An 18,183-nucleotide genomic window follows, 5' to 3' on the forward strand; every position below is an offset into this window, starting at 1 on the left:
AGGAGATTGCAACAGCTTCTTGAAATACAGAACTCCTTCCGATAACATCTGCAGAGAATCAGCAAACTCAACCCCTCAATGGAAGCAATATTGACCGGAAATACGGGCACTCACGAACCGGAAGTCTTCATTGAGAGTTGGTGCGGGATTTGCAAACGCCAAAATGTCAAGATCAGCAGACCGGAAGTAATCCATAACTTACAGATTAATGCGCAGTCGAAACGTTATCTAGCTACCAGTATCAACAGGAAGTGATTCCCCCGAGTGTGTGAATATTGTGAGGGCAAGAGGTCATCGGGGTTACTGAGGTCACATGTCTTGCGGTACCAATATTGAGCAGTGAGAACTCCCGCGAGGATTCTGGTTCGACTTTGTTCATTGACATGAATGTGTGGGCAGATTCCTGCAATGACTTACTGCTTGTCATCGTATTCTGTGCTCATGATATCGCTCACTGGTTTGTCAGTTTATATGAATCATACGTGACATAGCTGGATATAATCAAACAAAACAGATGTACTCAAACTAACCACGAGGCCATGAGTATCCATGTACATTCCAGATACCCCATCATACCTAGTTACTTGTACAAAAGAAATTACGCCCCAAAATCAATACATATCTTCAGATTTAATTAGGAAATAATAGTTCTGCAAAAGATATTGTACGTGATGTTTTTCTAGATAGTGAAGTACACCCAATGTCAGTGCCGAGTTAATCAAATATTCACGCAGAACACGCCACAAAATGAATCCCGATTCGAAGGAAATAACTCGGCGCAGAGACTCTACAGCTTCGCTTGAAAAACAATCAAACATGAAATGTTTCCAGGTCTAATTTAGAATTTAAATATAAATTCCATCAAGTCAAATCCGGATTTTACAATTTGAATGGAAATGTGAAAAAGGGGATATAAGCCAAGTCAGTCGTTGTCGTCGTCATCATCATCAACGTCGTCGTCATCGTCATCAACGTCGTCGTCGTCGTCGTCGTCATCAACGTCGTCGTCATCATCGTCGTCATCATCATCATCAACGTCGACGTTGTCGTCATCGTCATCAACGTCGTCGTCGTCATCGTCATCGTTGTCTTCATCGTCATCAACGTCGTCGTCATCGTCATCGTCGACGTAGTCAGTAGATATATCCTTATTATATCAAGGAAACATATCTAACTAACTGTAAGAACTTATGGACTAGTGTGTAACGTGAAATAACTAGATTTGGGTGCAAACCACTTGTCCTTCTAGATTTTTTTAATAGTCCTGAGTTAACGGACAAGCGGCCGTGGCCATCCCTGTATAGAAGCCCCCGAACACCAACCCAACCAACATTCACGCTATAATATATCCCTATTCCAGACAATGACTACACACAAATCTGGACTCCTGCCACAACTAGACATACACATTTTGATTTAACGACCTCACCGATAATCCCTGAATATAATCGATTACCGGTATCATTGAAACCGTCAAACCACAAACGCGTTGCCTTCCTACATACATACATATCAGTTGGCATACATTCGCGAGTATTTCAAGCACGGGTTTACCAGGCAAGTGCTTGCCGAGTCCTAGTCAGTCCGCTAATTTGGTTATTTTCGTATTTGGATTACACTTCATATATTATTTACAAACTGTAAACTAATTTAACTAATTGCTAAAAAATGTACACTTCCTTTCCGTGGGGCAACTTGCTTGTCGGTCTCTCCAGAAATAGACGCGCTCAACTGAACCCTTCACTATATAGCTCAATAGCCCAGCTATTCAGTGGCAGATAGAGAGGTGTAACGGGAGATTATGTTTTGTAACACAGTTTCAAATAGGAAAAGGCCATTGTCTTCCAGAATTTCATATTGGCAGTCGTCTCCCTGTTGGTGGGTAATTCAATAATCTAGGATGTGTGACAACACCTGGTAATTGATTAATCTTGAAGTTTTAATTTACTTTGCTCGTTGCCTCCTGGTTTTTAAATATAATTGTAAGTGTTATGTTTCAGGAAGAAGTATTCACTCTTCATATAGTCATGATGATATTCACCAAGGGTGTAAACATTTCATAGAAGGGTGTAAACGTTGCAACAGGTGATGCCAACATTTTACCAATACATGTCAACATTTCACCATTTGTTGTCAACATTTCATTAGCACGATGTCAACATTTCACCATTTGTTGTCAACATTTCATTAGCACGATGTCAACATTTCATCATTTATTGTCAACATTTCATAAGCACGATGTCAACATTTCATCATTTATTGTCAACATTTCACCTTTTGTTGTCAACAGTTCTTCAGCATGATGTCAACATTTCACCATTTGTTGTCAACATTTCATAAGCACAATGTCAACATTTCACCATTTATTGTCAATATTTCATCATCACGATGTCAACATTTTACCATTAATTGTCAACATTTCACCTTTTGTTGTGAACACTTCATCAGCACGATGTCAACATTTCATCAGCACGATGTCAACATTTCACCTTTTGTTGTCAACATTTCATAAGCACGATGTCAACATTTCACAATTTATTGTCAACATTTCATTAGCACGATGTCAACATTTCATCAACACGATGTCAACATTTCATCAGCCGATATCAACATTTCATTAGCACGATGTCAACATTTCCTTATCCGATGTCAACATTTCATGGACAGATATCGATATTTCGCCAGTAGATGTCAAAGTGTAAACAAGAGACCTTCAGATTTCAGATTGTTGGACAAATGTTGGTTGATCGTTGCAAGACAATTTAGAGGTAGAACTTGCGACTTTATGCCACTGAGTCAACGTATGCCTATATATCGACGCTGCAACCAATCACTGCATTGTCTAGTCCAGACTTACGAAGGCACAGACCACCGTGATATCGATCGAATATTGATGTAGTTCCACTTTAAACAACAAACAAACGAAAGACCTCGTACTTGAACACTAAATAACAAGTATATATTCCACAGCCACGAAACATACGTGTGAACAACTGTCTGAAAATCATTTCTAGGAACCTGACAGTTTCAAACATTACATGGCGTTCCTTAACAGCATCTGTGCTACTTTGTCCCCAAGTATGTCATTATGTACTGTAGGAACGGATACATTAATACCACATCGCTACGGGTTGATTTCCCCAAGGCGCTCTTCGTGTGCCAGAGACTACGCTGACTCTTCAACATCCAAGACAACTCTGGTGGCTATAAAAGTGCAATAATTGTAAAAGCGATGTGATAACCATGTGACCCAATCTACAAGCACCACATTTAGAGTCCACCTGAAGCTTCTCGATTTCACTGATCGTATAACGTTATGAAAGAGACCGTTAATATAGTGGTCTGTATCTTTATTGGTCATAGATTCGACATTATCGAGTTGTTCGACGATACATTGAAACATGGGAACCACGCTATAACGGACAATGTTTCCTTCCTTCCAGATTACTGAGGGGCAGAATGCAGAAAAGATGTGATTTCTTTGTTCGGAAACACGACCAAAATGTATAGTTTGTTGGCAATGGAGAAACATATTAATTGTTTGTTATGTCGAAAATACCTAAGAATGGGATTTTTTTATTATGGAGAAAATGAATACATTGTTGGATATGCTCAGTAAATAAACAACTTATTGGAACTAACCGTTTTAAGGGATTGATACTGGATTTCCCTTCCTGGATGTTGCACTCGGCAATATTCTGACTGTGTGACAACGGCTTGTTAACAATCGAGTCTGGACCAGAAAATCGGGTGATCGAAATTATGAGCAATAATCCATCCAGTCTACTCAACAAAGATCCACCTTGCAATGGTCTACCAAGAGATGATTCACTCGGTCCACCCAGCAATAATCCACCCAGCCCATTCACCCAGCAATGATCCACTCGGTCCATTCTGTAATGATCCATTCAGTCCACCCAGCAACGGTTCACTCAGTCCATCCAGCAACGGTTCACTCGGTCCACCCGGCAATGATCCACCCAGCCCATTCACCCAGCAATGATCCACTCGGTCCACAAAGCAATCTTCCACTCAGTCCACCCACCAATGGTCCACCAAACTATGATCCACTCAGTCCTCACAGCATTGATCCACTCAGTCCACCCAGCAATGATCCACCAGAAATGACCCACTCAGTCCACCCAGCAATTTTACACCCAATCCACCCAACTATGATCCACCCAGAAATGATCCGCTCAGTCTAACCAGCAATGATCCATTCAGGCCATTCAGGCCACCCAGCAATGATCCACCCAGCAATGATCCACTCAGTCCACCCAGAAATGATCCACTCAGTCCACCAGCAATTATCCACCCAGTCCACCCAGCAATGATCCACCAGAAATGATCCACTCAGTCCACCCAGCAATTATACACCCAATCCACCCATCTATGATCCACCCAGAAATGATCCACTCAGTCCACCCAGCAATTATCCACTTAGTCCACCTAGCAATGGTCCACCCAGTCTCCCCAGCAATGATCCACCCAGTCTCCCCAGCAATGATCCACCTAGTCCACCCAGCAACATCATCCACAAATCACTGACGCAAACTAACCCTACCTGACCACCCGAACAATTTGCCTTGACCAAGACTTATGTTCCTGGAAACTGATTCTAAAAGACCCAAATGGCAGCCTTATCGAGATATTGACAAATAGACCCCGGCACTTAATTACCGTGGAAGCTACATATGTCTGTGGCATCACGTGGGATCTATGATGGTATGTGTATAAATCTAATACTGACACAGTGCCACGTATTTGTCTGTGACCCTAATGCCAGCACCAATGAGCGCACGGTATTGACATAATGTCGTGTGATATTGACACACGTCCAGAACACAGGCGACACGCTGACATGATGAAACACCAGAGCGAGAATCGATGATAATTAATCTCCAGGACAATGAATAATTAAAGATCAAAACTAATTGGAAGCATTGGATAAAGCCAAGGTTTAAATTATGAGGAACGGTCGAGTTTATCGTAGCCCTTATATCTAGATTATTCACATCAGATTGTTACAACGGCGTTTTTTTCAAGGACCTTTCAAGGTGAAGGACACCGAAAAGAAATAAACTCACAGCCGTGAAGTATTATGTGTTTTGTAGGGTGAAATATTGTAGTTTGACTATAAATGATTACACCCATGAATATGTATAAACTGAAAATAAAACATTATATATTCGGGTTTGAAATCAGCAGAAACATCATAATAAACAAGTGAGTGAAGTGAGTGAGTTTAGTTTTACGCCGCACTCAGTAATATTCCAGCTATATGGCGGCGGTCTGTAAATAATCGAGTCTGGACCAGACAATCCAGTGATCAACAGCATGAGCATCGATCTGCGCAATTGGGAACCGATGACATGTGTCAACCAAGTCAGCGAGCCTGACCACCCGATCCCGTTAGTCGCCTTTTACGACAAGCATAGTCGCCTTTTGTGGCAAGCATTGGTTGCTGAAGACCTATTCTACCCCGGATCTCATAATAAACAAACAATATATATGTGAGTGAGCTTAGTTTTACGCCGCTTTTAGCAATATTCCAGCAATATCACGGCGGGGACACCAGAAATGGGCTTCACACATTGTACCCATGTGGAGAATCGAACTCGGGTCTTCGGCGTGACGAGCCAACGCTTTAACCACTAGGCTACCACACCGCCCACTACACCATGGTATGTATAACTATAAGATCTACCATCTATTGATTCATGGATCACGGTTTGCAAACGAAGAATAAACATGAGGTATATGGTATATAAATCGCATAATACGAGACGTGTCAATTACAGTTGCAAATGATAGACAATTTTCTCGATCACACGAAAACACCGTTTACTGCAGTAACCAATTATCTCGAATCCCGTTATCTACCAGCACATGTGACCGTTATGTTGGGTATTAGAACGATAACCATTAAAGGAATACGATCACGGCTGAGGTAGCAAACACTGCGACGAGGAAGCTCGCCATTTGTCCATATACAATATTCATATTTGAATATATTCGATGAATGGTGACTTCAAAGGGCTGGGTTGGCAACTTTCATCAACACGGGTGATACGTCGCATATCAAACTGTACCATTGGAGTTTCTGTATGGAGGCAGCATCGCGAGACTTTCAACTCCGATGTATTGTTATCGGACATTCTTGTCACAGATATGCAATCTGTTCCGCGTCCCTCGACTTAGAGGTCAGTTTATTCAGATAATACAAATTGGCAGCTGCAGTAAAACTGCTTACATAGTAGTGATAAACGACGGTGTGATTAACGTGCCATTAGAAGTTATTAACATTTGTACGATTGGGTCGTAGGATAGCGTGTTGGAGGGCGTGCATTCATCGTGAGTGAGTGAGTGATTGAGTGGATGAGTGAGCGGATGAGTGAATTAGTGAGTGAGTGGATGGGTGAATGACTGGACGAGTGACTGCGTGAGTGAGTGTGTAAGTGAGTGAGTGAGTTAGTAAGAGTGAGTGAGTAAATGAGTGAGTTAGTGAGAGTGAGTGAGTGAGTGGCTGGATGAGTGAGTGAGTGAGTGGATGGGTGAATGACTGCGTGAGTGAGTGTGTAAGTGAGTGAGTTAGTAAGAGTGAGTGAGTTAGTGAGAGTGAGTGAGTGAGTGAGTTGCTGGATGAGTGAGTGAGTGAGTGGGTGGGTGAATGTCTGGATGAGTGAGTGACTGACTGACTGGGTGGGTGGGTGAGTGAGTGACTGACTGGGTGGGTGGGTGAGTAAGTGTTGAGTGGATGAGTGATTTGATGAGCGAGTGACTGAGTGAGTGACTGGGTGAGCCGAAGAGACTGGAAGAGAGTGGAAGACAGAGTGAGTGAATACCTCACACGGAACAACATGAAAACCCACTTCTTGTATCCCCACAATGATATAGCCAACATCGGCGTTACAATAACACCACCTATCGCACCACTCATTCCATCACTCACTCACACATTTACACACGCACACACTCACTCACTCTACAACCTAACCACTCACTCTCCCCAATACCCGACAAGGTAGCATTCAAAACAATCAAAGTATTTGTGATCAACCCCAACTCAGATTTATTCCCAACTCATCCCGGGCACGCCTTGATGTTGCTGAAACACTGCTGAAAGCTGCGTTAACTCATTCTGACTCTGATTCAGCCCCCACTCTGATGCACCGCACAATTACGTAAATGTCAAAGGGCAAGAAACACAACAGGCGGATAATAGAGGGCAATTATGCATCACAAGCGTAGATTCTTGCCGCAATTACTCTATCATTAATACTACCGCCTGCCATACAACAGCACATTAGCGTTGACGCGAGTCCGACGTGTTCAACACACACCTTTGGTAACGACGGCCGTGAAGCGTAAAGCAAACATGATACCTAGCATGACGTCATTAATGTTGTTAACACAACCTGCAGACAATGTAAACCATTAATAGTGGAGTCCGTGATCTGGGTGTTAGGCCGCTTAAAGTAATAATGTAACATCATACCATCTTCGATTTTCCAAGGTATATTTAATTCTATACTCAATTGGCATAGTGCCACTCGGCAAAATCGAACCCAGATATTGTCGCGACACACCAACGTATTTACCGTTGGTATATATCCCGCCGTTCTCTTCAGCGGTTGAAATAAACTGACGCACAAAAGAAAGTACACACCCGGTTATTTGGTATCTTTTAAGAAATATTTTTAAAAGTATTTTGATTGTGGCTTACCTTGTTAGAAACATTGTGATCAAAATAGTTCCGCTATTTTTCGCAATATACCCAGAAACTGGGTGTGTACTTTTTCTGTACCTCAGTATAAAATGTATATAAGACCGACAAAGCCTTTTCCATCATTTTAAAAAGATTCAGATTGAGTTGGACACTACGTCCCAAGCATGTGTCTTTGAATCAGTATTCAGAAGCGATGACACCAGGTGTTCACAAATACGTAAGCACAAATTGCCGCACAGGTGACATCAGTCACAAACACACGCAAAGGCAGGTCAAGTGGACACCCAAAAAACCTGGTCCAACATAAACCTTGAAGAAACATCAAAAGTCGGAAAAGATGATTACACCGGCCATGACCCGGCCACTGATAAACCAAACCTGGACATGTCCAGCTACTGTAGGCAACAAAACTCTACGAAGTCTTCACCATGGTACCGAATTCTCCACATCGAGGTGGAGTCGTGTGATGCACATTGAAACGCCCTTGGAGCACGTTAGATGTAGCTCAAAAGCGTAAACACCAAAGGCTACCATGCTTGAATAATTAGCATTTAAGTAATAGCAATATTCAACAGGACTGCAATAACTACAAAGCATATCAAACAAGCATATTATTAAAATGAGCAGCACTATCAAAAAACAATATGCCTCTCAGCTGATTATGTTTTAAGTTCCATTATTAGGGATCCTTGCCTCTAGGCAGGAGACCTATTGTAATCGTTCGGATTATTATTATTATTATTATTTATTATTATTATTATCATTATTCCGCCGATTTTTGTACCAAACATAACTCCTAAACCAATGCTCCGAATCGCTTACAAAAATATCGCACACACAGATGCGCACCGAGGTGTAGATAGTCCCCTTAAAACTCTCTAGGCTCTAGGCCCAATAGCAAAGGGGAGATAATTCAAAATTAATTCCAAAATTTCAAAGTTTGACAGCAAATATCTCAAGAACTAATTGTTCCAACACTTCCAAATCTCTTGTACAGATGCACAATCGAATCCCCAACAATTTTGTCTGGACGGGTCAAGTCTCTAAAACGTACCGTTTGGCAGTTATTTTTGTTTTCAGTTTTGGCCATGATTTTCAGCAGTTTTCGGAGTAGTTTGCTCCCCAAATGTGCAAATTCTGCACACAAAGTGCCAGTATGGTAGATGAAGGCTTGGTGATTCCAGAACACTAATTGTTTTGACCGTAGACCCAAGAACAACTGAGATACAGCCTTTAAAGAGGGAACTATTTCCTCTCCGGAACTTCTTAAAAAGGTACATGACCCCCGCAACCCTGGCTGTATTTGGAAGATCCGCTCGCCTGTCGAAAAACGTGTTCTGGCTCCGTTTTGGACGATAATTTCTAGCCCTCAGATACAATGGATAGAACTAAAGCCGAGGAGCCCTCATAGTTGCCTGCAACTATATTTTTTCACATGAAATTGTCTTGAGTTAGCGCCAATATGTCCAAAATTTGAGTGAGTGAGTTTAGTTTTAAGCCGCACTCAGCAATATTCCAGCTGTATGACGGTGGTCTGTAAATAATCGAGTCTGGACCAGAAAATCCAGTGATCAACAACATGAGCATCGATCTGCGCAATTGGGAACCGATGACATGCGTCAACCAAGTCAGCGAGTCTGACAACCCGATCCCGTTAGTCGCCTTTTATGACAAACATGGGATACTGAAGATCAATATTCTAACCCGGATCTTCACGGGTTCCAAAATATGAACTGTACTGACGCTCAATAGCACTCAGAAACTATTTCTACATTGGGAACGCTCTTCATGATCAATGCTTCACAATTTAATGATATGAACATAATAGTCAATGTTGTTTGGTATCTTAAACATTTCACCCCTGTAAATCAATAAATTTGTTGTGGCGTTTTGGGGAAAGAAAGATTTCAAATATTGTCGGTGTCATGTGGTTGGGAGTTCATTAATAAGTTTTCTTGATCAGTCTTTATTAAACTAATTTTTCCTACACAGTACCCAGCTACGGAATACTGTTACAAAAGTGAGTGACGGTTTAATTGGCATTTTACAGAATTTTAGATTTTATCTATTTTTCTAATTTCATCCAGACGAACTCTATAAACGTTTACCCATCAGTTTAGTTGGGGTTTTTGGGGGGTTTTTTTTTTTATTGGTTTAGTAATACCTGAAATATCTTACTTCCCTAAAGCATATACAAATAACGTACGCATATGTCATTTATTGATATTGTTCTGCCAGCAACAAATGGGTACCCGATAGTATGAGATAGTGGTTGTAAACCTTCTAGCGCCTCATAAATCAGCACTGACTGTATGTTCCCCAGGGAGTTGAAAATGTAATTTGAGTGCACACGATCCACTGACCATGTTATTAATATTGTAGCACAAAGCTCTTCTAATTTGTGATGGAACGGCGTACAATAAACATACTTCTACATCATACCACGTGTAGCACGTACCAAGGATATCGTACAAAGTCATGCATGCTTAGCAATGGATAATTCGGACTCATTAAGCTAAGTCCATCAGGGTCGATTCTCCGAATGAGTTCTCAACAGAAAGTCAGTACCTGCTCATGCCGGGGTATTACAAGAAAGATGCATTACACAGACAGCCTGTTCAAATCTCCGTGCGTGTGTTTTGGTTCTACTGAGCGTGGATCACGGCCAAAGTCGTCTAAGGCGAGGTTCCTTAGGGGCGGTGGGGTAGCCTCATGGTTAAAGCGTTCGCTCGTCACGCCGAAGACCCGGGTTCGATTCCCACAGGGGTACAATATGAGAAGCCCATTTCTGGTGTCCCCGGCAGCGATATTGCTGGAACGTTGCTAAATCGGCGGAAAACCACACTCACTCACTACAAAGCGTTGCCCCAGCCACATCTACATCTCCGACATGACGTCGTGCAACTTTGAACATGCCATGACGTGTTGCCTCACCGCCATGCTAGGTACACTGTCGGCGATCAATGCGAGTGAAATGGAACAAAGACAGTGTTTGCAGACTGTAACAAATCAATTAGTGGATGAATGTTATAATTTGCTCCACACGGCGAGCTGTACGACAGTCCGTCATATCATCTCCGTGAGACAACAGGCAATTAACGATTATACATAACTGTATGTTTGTTACAAAGTATCCTACATCTCGGGACGAACCGACCGAACGGTCAACCGACACGCCAAGAAAACATTTAAACCAGCCGTGTATACACTGCTGAAACGGTTCATGAAAACCAGCAACGTAATAACATTATCTCCCTTTTCAAATCTTCCAATGTGAGATCGAGACTTTTTCCCCAACCCGTGACAGAACGGCACCTGTCGCCACTTGGGACTTGGTATTTCCTTTCTTGTATATTAGTTCTCATTATATTTCCAAAGAAACATTTTAAAATATAAAAAAAAATTATGCAACGCCTTACATAATGAGTGCCTGCCATGACTAAACCTGGGTGTCTGACAACCTTCGGAAATATATTGTGCTGGGTTGGGCGGTTGTTTCATCGCAATTCGGTAGACGTTGGATGTTCTTCTTCAAACAATTACCCAAGTTAGTATTGGGGTATTTCCTTATAAAAAGTAACCCGAATCAAACAGACATGCAGATAGAAATTAGGGTCTTTTCTTTCAAACAGTTACAATGTTGTATTTGGGTTTTTTTCCTTCAGGCAATCACCAAATGCAAAAATACATGCATGCGAACAGATGCTGGGGTCTTTTCTTTAAAGAATTCCTCAATTCAAAATGACAGACTGAATTTAGAATCTTTCTTTTAACAATGACCCGACTGAAACGTTAGACTAAAGTTATGCAGCTGGGCCTAGATTTTCGAAGCTCTCTTAGCGCTAAGACAGTCGTAAGTGCCATACATTAACATTAACTTACGACTATCTTAGCGCTAAGAGAGCTTCGAAAATCTAGGCCCTGGGGTATATCTTTCAAACATAATGCAAAAATTACCACATTCTACGATATACGAGACGATGTACTATTCGACATAAAAACAATCAGACCTAGTACAGGACAAATAAACATCTCGTCACAACCGCACTTCTGCACTCTTCTTGTGTCGACATAACCATGTATTCATAACAGTAATATTCCTTGATTCTGTAACCCGAGTGAGTGAGTGTAGTTTAGAAAAGTTGAACTTGCAATAGCAGAATACTTACATCTTTTTACACACAGACACATTTGTGTCGAAGTCATATCCACCCACGTAAATGCTTCGAGTTATCCGATGTTCGACACAACCGTGAAAAGGTTGACTTATTTATAAAAACACAGGAACTAAGCTTTTATCTCGAGACAACCGAACTTCGACACATCAAAATTCGACGCAACGGTGTTTTACTGTTTTACCTCGAAACACACGCGATAGGGGCTCCGATTCACCGTGAATACAACAATGGATGGCACCAATGCAAAACCAATGGGAATACGACTGACAACATTTTTCCCAAACACCTATGAAAAATACCAGCGTGCATTAACGTTGTTCTGAAGAACTAACGCTGTGGACTACACCCTTCGTTTAAGAGCTACATCTTTTGATCGATCTGTAGCTTTTGAAATATGCATAACCAACCCAGCATGGATAAAGCGTCAAGTCATGCCGTGGAGATTTCTCAGAGAAAACCATTGCCTCCATCGCAGTCTCTTTGATCAACACACACAACGGCCCTGCCAAGGAGATTGAAACTTTCCAAGTAAATATTCATACGCCCATTTCACTTCAAACGACTCCAAAGCTTTATAACATAATGCACTAAAATAAATAAAAAAACGAATCCGTTCCCGGTGTTCTAATAAACAGCCTGGAGCTACACTGGCAATAGCACGAGGGATGTACGTACCGACCCATCACAGCCATGGGATAAATGTGTATATACACAAATAACAAAACCAACCTACCTTCCATAGTTATAAAGTTAATTTCCGACGAAGATGGATAGTGGTACGATCCGATCGTGTTTCCAGCTTCTCCACAAACGCTGAGAGATGCGTCTCTTCTTTTCTCCTAGGTAACTCAAGTGCTTACCTGCGAATCAATCGCATTCCGCTAGTGTATATCAGTTAGATCTGGGTCGGCTTCATCACCAGCGTCCCAGGAACAGCAAGCATCGAGTCTAATGGTATTTGAGTCACCGGGGTATGGATACGCGCCAAGGCGTAATTACAATCAGAGAGACCAACTCGAGCTGCATTGGTTCCACGGCGAGGGTTGGACTGGCGTCTAGTTTGCGGTTAATCACAGGGTAATTAGCTGGCTACAGATGAAATATTCAACCAGAAAGTCCAAGTGGGCTAAGGCGGAACTACATCAGTGTAAAACAGTTGATTGTTCGTTCACGATTACGTTAGCTGATCGACTGCCGGTGCTGATGCTGTGGCTGCTGCGGCAAGCGCTGTCCCCAGTAAATGGGATTCAGAGCTTGTGGACGTGTTTGCTGATATAAGGAGGTTGGTTATTATAATAACGGATGAGTAAACAGAGATGTGACAGTGTCTGTCACTCTGGTCATCTGTGTTTAAACGTTAGCGGGTGTTGTGATTTATCATGAATGACCGATCGTGTCAATAGTCGTCTGTCAGCTGATGTCCAGTGTGAAATCGAGGCGGATTCTGTTAACTTTAGAGTTGATTTGAGCAATATTTTAATTATTTGACTGTCTCCGATTCAGGAAGTTCAGTGCGATGCAGGGCGTATACGATTATCAGTGTTGTAATAGGGTTGAAGTCAAGGTAAAGGTTGGGGCTTAGGCTGGTAGTAGGGTGAATTTTAGGGCTAATATTAGGTGAGGTTTAGGGCTAATGTTAGGTGAGTTTGAGGACTAATATTAGGTGAGTTTTAGGGCTAGTGTTAGGGTGAAACTTAGGGCTAGTGTTAGGGTGAGACTTAGGTCTAGTGTTAGGGTGAGACTTAGGGCTAGTGTTAGGGTGAGACTTAGGTCTAGTGTTAGGGTGAGACTTAGGTCCAGTGTTAGGGTGAGACTTAGGGCTAGTGTTAGGGTGAGACTTAGGTCCAGTGTTAGGGTGAGACTTAGGGCTAGTGTTAGGGTGAGACTTAGGTCTAGTGTTAGGGTGAGACTTAGGTCCAGTGTTAGGGTGAGACTTAGGGCTAGTGTTAGGGTGAGACTTAGGGCAAGTGTTAGGGTGAGACTTAAGGCTAGTGTTAGGGTGACAGGGCTAGTCGCAGAGTGAGTTGTAGGGCTAAAGTTATGGTTAGAGTTAGGGCAAGTGGTAGGTTGAGTAGTACTGTTAGGGCTATTGGAAGGGTGAGGTTTAGGGCTAATGTAAGTGAGTTGTAGGGCTAGTGTTACGGTGAGTGTAATGGTTAGTCTTAGGTCCGGGTATACATTTAGGCTTTACTGGGGTGGTCAGACGTACGGTTTAGGTTAAAGTTACGGAAGGAGGTTTATGTGGTTTTATGTCAAGTAATTAGAGGTAATTAGGGCTAAAGTCAAAGAAGAAGTCAAGTTTGAGTCAGGGTTAATATTATAAGGGAGATGCATAGAGGTCAAGGTCAAGGTTAAGGTAGAAGGTAATGGTGACCAAGGTGGGGGAAGAAGTGCTACAAAGCGGCGTAAAATAACCTTACGTCAGTGGTCGCAGGGGTGATGTAAATCTCAATATAAGACGATTTTCATAAATATTTAAAAAATTGCTTTAATAACTACAAACTAATCGTAGAACCTGTCATAACACCAAGCTTAAAAACACAGAATCCATGACCGTTTCGTTATATTTCCCAACAGTAAATTTCCACATTAAGAAATGCAAAACAACGTTCAACACTACAAAATGACGCACTTTGGTATCACAATGTCGTGAGCCACGCAGAGGAAGTTAACTGTCATCGTTGTCACCGCCACGTGGAGTTAAGGAGGTTGAAGAGGTTTGGAAACCCAAGTGTTTGACGCAGAAACAGAAGCTCGACGGCTTAAAGACCTACTTATACAGTACTCGAGCGCTAACACACGTCCTTGTCGTCAGCTGAACCACATTAACTAATACTCGTAGCATGAGTCCTTCTCACTCGCAATCAGTGCAGTCTGGCACATCCAGCTTGGTGAATCAACATATGAACTATAACTGTGATCAAAATATGCAAAATCATTTCTATAAACAACCACCTGTTTGTGAACCTACAGCTTGTTAAACGCTACAATAAAGATATTTTCCAAATCGTAAATATCTGAAAAATTTATTATCACCATTTGACCAAACAATATATTCGACAAAACAGATGGAAATAGCAAGGATTTCTCTCTGTAATTCCAGCTTTAAGTTTGGCCTTGGATGGGAGATCTCATCCTCACCCTAATGGACTTTCAGGCAGGGGTATGATTTCTAAAATGTATTAGGTATTTCTCAGAGTGTTCGAAAACGCCTATTCGGATTCGGATTCGAGATAAACGTGTAGTGCACTTGTGCCAGCACCCACAATTTGCATAAAATAATTGTCTAACAACACAAAGCATTACTCCTGCACATGTCGTGTTAGTCGTCCAGTCTTGACCAGACATTCCAGTGATGGGCACCGGACACAACCGATTACTGGTTTTATTGAAACAGATTTATTTTAAGATCTGTCCATTTGGAATTACGTCATGTGTATACAAATGCAGAAATACTGATGCTTACAAGTGCAACAAAACACTAAAGTAACATGTTTTGCACCAGAGGCAGGAGTGAGTGAGTATGGTTTTACACCGCTTTTAGCAATATTGCGGCGGTGTCTGCTTACTGTGGGAACAAAACCCGAAGTGATGCGGTTATGTGTGTGAGTTTGGTTTTACCCCGTTTTTAGCAATATTCCAGCAATATCACGGTAGGGACACCAGATATAGGCTTCACACATTATACCCATGTGGGGAATCGAACCCGGGTCTTCGGTGTGTCGAGCGAACGCTTTAACCACTAGGCTACCCCACCGCCCAGAACCAGAGTCACGAGGGAGAGTTTCATATCTCGTTCAGGAAAGTTATTTCGTCCTTAAGATAATAACTGATATATGATAACTGAAATGTAGAAACTGATAAATGTTACTCAGTTGGTAACGAACCTCATGGAGGTCAGTCCACCATCAGCTCAATATAACGCGTCAACAACAGATAACGGACAATCAGTCCCAGCTGTCTACCAAAACAGATAACACGTTACACTGAAAAACACATCTGTGAGTCAGTAACCCTTAATGTTATATCTATTGTTATATCTGTTGTATATATTGTTATATCTAGGCATTGAGTCCAATCAGTTTGTCGATACTGTCCTCAATGGATCAGCTACAACACAGACGACATTGATATTGGACGCCAGTCAAGCGTATGTTGTCAACAGAGAGTGGTTAAAACGTATGCAAATGTAAGTCGTGTTTGAGAGCAATATATGTCACCAACAGCCTGTATTTTGGCCCTGTGTTATAGCGGTGATATAGTGCCCTCTACTGACAATTTGTATACTCTGTCTCGGAGAATTCAATGAATTGACCCACATCCATTATATCATTGTACTTCCACTGATCTAGTCACACTGAAACTACCATTGTGCCCATCGGAATAATGTTCTTATTGTACAATCATACATTATTATTCTTTTAGATCCTTTTCTGTTTGGAAGCGTATTCATTACTATGACGTGCGCGGGTGGCCCAGTCGCCTTGGGCGCGAAGTTTGCTATGAAGAGTTGCCTCCCTTAGGTACGCCAGAAACCTATGATCCTGGTTCGAATCCCGGTTCGCTTTGATTGCGTTTCTAGGTTTGCCATCACCATACCCGTGGTGTGATCATTGGCCTAATCCGGCCTTACTTCGGGTTTTCTCCCCACATTAAGCAGACACTGATATTATAACTATAGCAATGTTCAACACAGGCTTAAACCCAACGCACTGACTCACATATTAATATTATTTTACCTAACAACGATATTTATTTCTTGGCCGAGCTATTTATGTCACTCGTTAATATTTCTTAACACAAGCAAATGAATATCATAGAAATATAACAGAATAAACCATCTCAGTGATCAGCGTCAAATATTCAGATTTGCGTTTGCTAAGATTCAACGTTATCAGCCACTCTATTTGAATCCAGGGCAAATCAATATTACTTTTAATCTCTTTAATTCATAAAATATTGAAATTTATTAAACTTAGCCTCTACATTCAAACATGGAACTTAATATTCTTTCTCTCGAAGAAATAAACTCGACGCAATCCATTTCCTTAATCAGTGGTGTTTTTACATAAATGCACTACATGAATCCACGATGACGAATTCCTATTTCGTTTTAAAAACAACAATTTCAATGCCCAATTTCTGTACGAATCCGGAAAGCAATAAAATGTTGCGATGAAATCAGGCCAATGTAATATGAACACGATGATCAGATTATCAATTCTGTCTGGTAATAAACCAAGACGATATTTCTGTATATTGGCATATAAATCGGACCAGCGTTATATTGAAATATTGGCGTTGATGTCAAACCATACGCCATACATTTCTCCTGGCCTCTGTCACCCAATTAACACGATCCTAATTCTGAAGGAACTCGGTTTCTGTCTAACGTTATCATACCCTCATGGACGTATGCATATGTTTATGTCATCAGACATTGTTAAAGGGTTCCAAAACGCGATGTCCCGGATGTGCGAGATCTGATGGCGAAGCAGGTCGCCTGCAGTCGCCAGCGAGGAGGGGAATTAATTGTGAGTTTGTTCACGTGAATCTAGGAAATGATAGGTAATAGATATCCCTGACTTGGCTCGGTCTATAGAGATGAGAATATAATTAACTCTGCAGCTGCTACGGAGGACCCGCCTCCTAATGGAATACATTGGCTCTGACCCGCTATCTGGTCTAATGGTTCGTCATTATTTACCACAACTGTCTTTAAGCAACACGGAGCGGTTTGGGTAGCCCAGTGGTTAAATCGTTCTCTCGTCACGCCAAAGACCCGGTTCGATTCCACACATGGTTACGAAAGGCGGCGTACAATCGTACACACTCACTCTCCCATCAATGATTACAACTGTCTTAAGAGGGAGTGAGTGAGTTTAGTTTTACGCCACCTTTAGCAATATTCCCGCAATATCATGGCGGGGGACACCAGAAATGGGCTTCACACATTGTAGGGGAATCGAACCCGGGTCTTTGGCAATCGCTTTAACCACTGGGTTATCCCACCGCCACACAACTCTTTAAAGGTGCACGGTAGGTTAGCCTATTGGTTAAGCGTTCTCTCGTTACGCCCCGTGAAGATCCGGGTTAGAATATTAATCTTCAGCAACCCATGTTTGTCGTAAGAGGCGTCTAACGGGATCGGGTGGTCAGGCTCACTGACTTGGTTGACACATGTCGTCGTACCCCAACTTGCGTAGATCGATGCTCATGCTTTTGATCACTGGATTGTCCAGATTCGCTTATTTATAGATCGCCGGCGTATAGCTT

The 18,183-nt window shown here is 41.9% G+C and overlaps 1 protein-coding gene across 2 annotated transcripts in view; it reads right to left on the minus strand.

The window, feature by feature from the left end:
- LOC124273075 overlaps positions 1-18,183 on the minus strand; it is a 166,417-nt gene that overhangs the window by 97,543 nt on the left and 50,691 nt on the right. The window contains exon 1 of one of the 2 annotated variants that reach the window (XM_046708286.1): positions 12,641-13,100. The exons of the other annotated variant lie outside the window; for it this stretch is intronic. The gene's annotated coding sequence lies outside the window, so the exon portion shown is untranslated. Of the gene's footprint in view, positions 1-12,640; positions 13,101-18,183 lie in introns of those variants that run through there. 2 annotated transcript variants of the gene reach the window in all.

This window comes from Haliotis rubra, unplaced genomic scaffold (assembly GCF_003918875.1).
Source record: "Haliotis rubra isolate DU_JTF1 unplaced genomic scaffold, ASM391887v1 Scf176, whole genome shotgun sequence".
NCBI lineage: Eukaryota > Metazoa > Mollusca > Gastropoda > Lepetellida > Haliotidae > Haliotis > Haliotis rubra.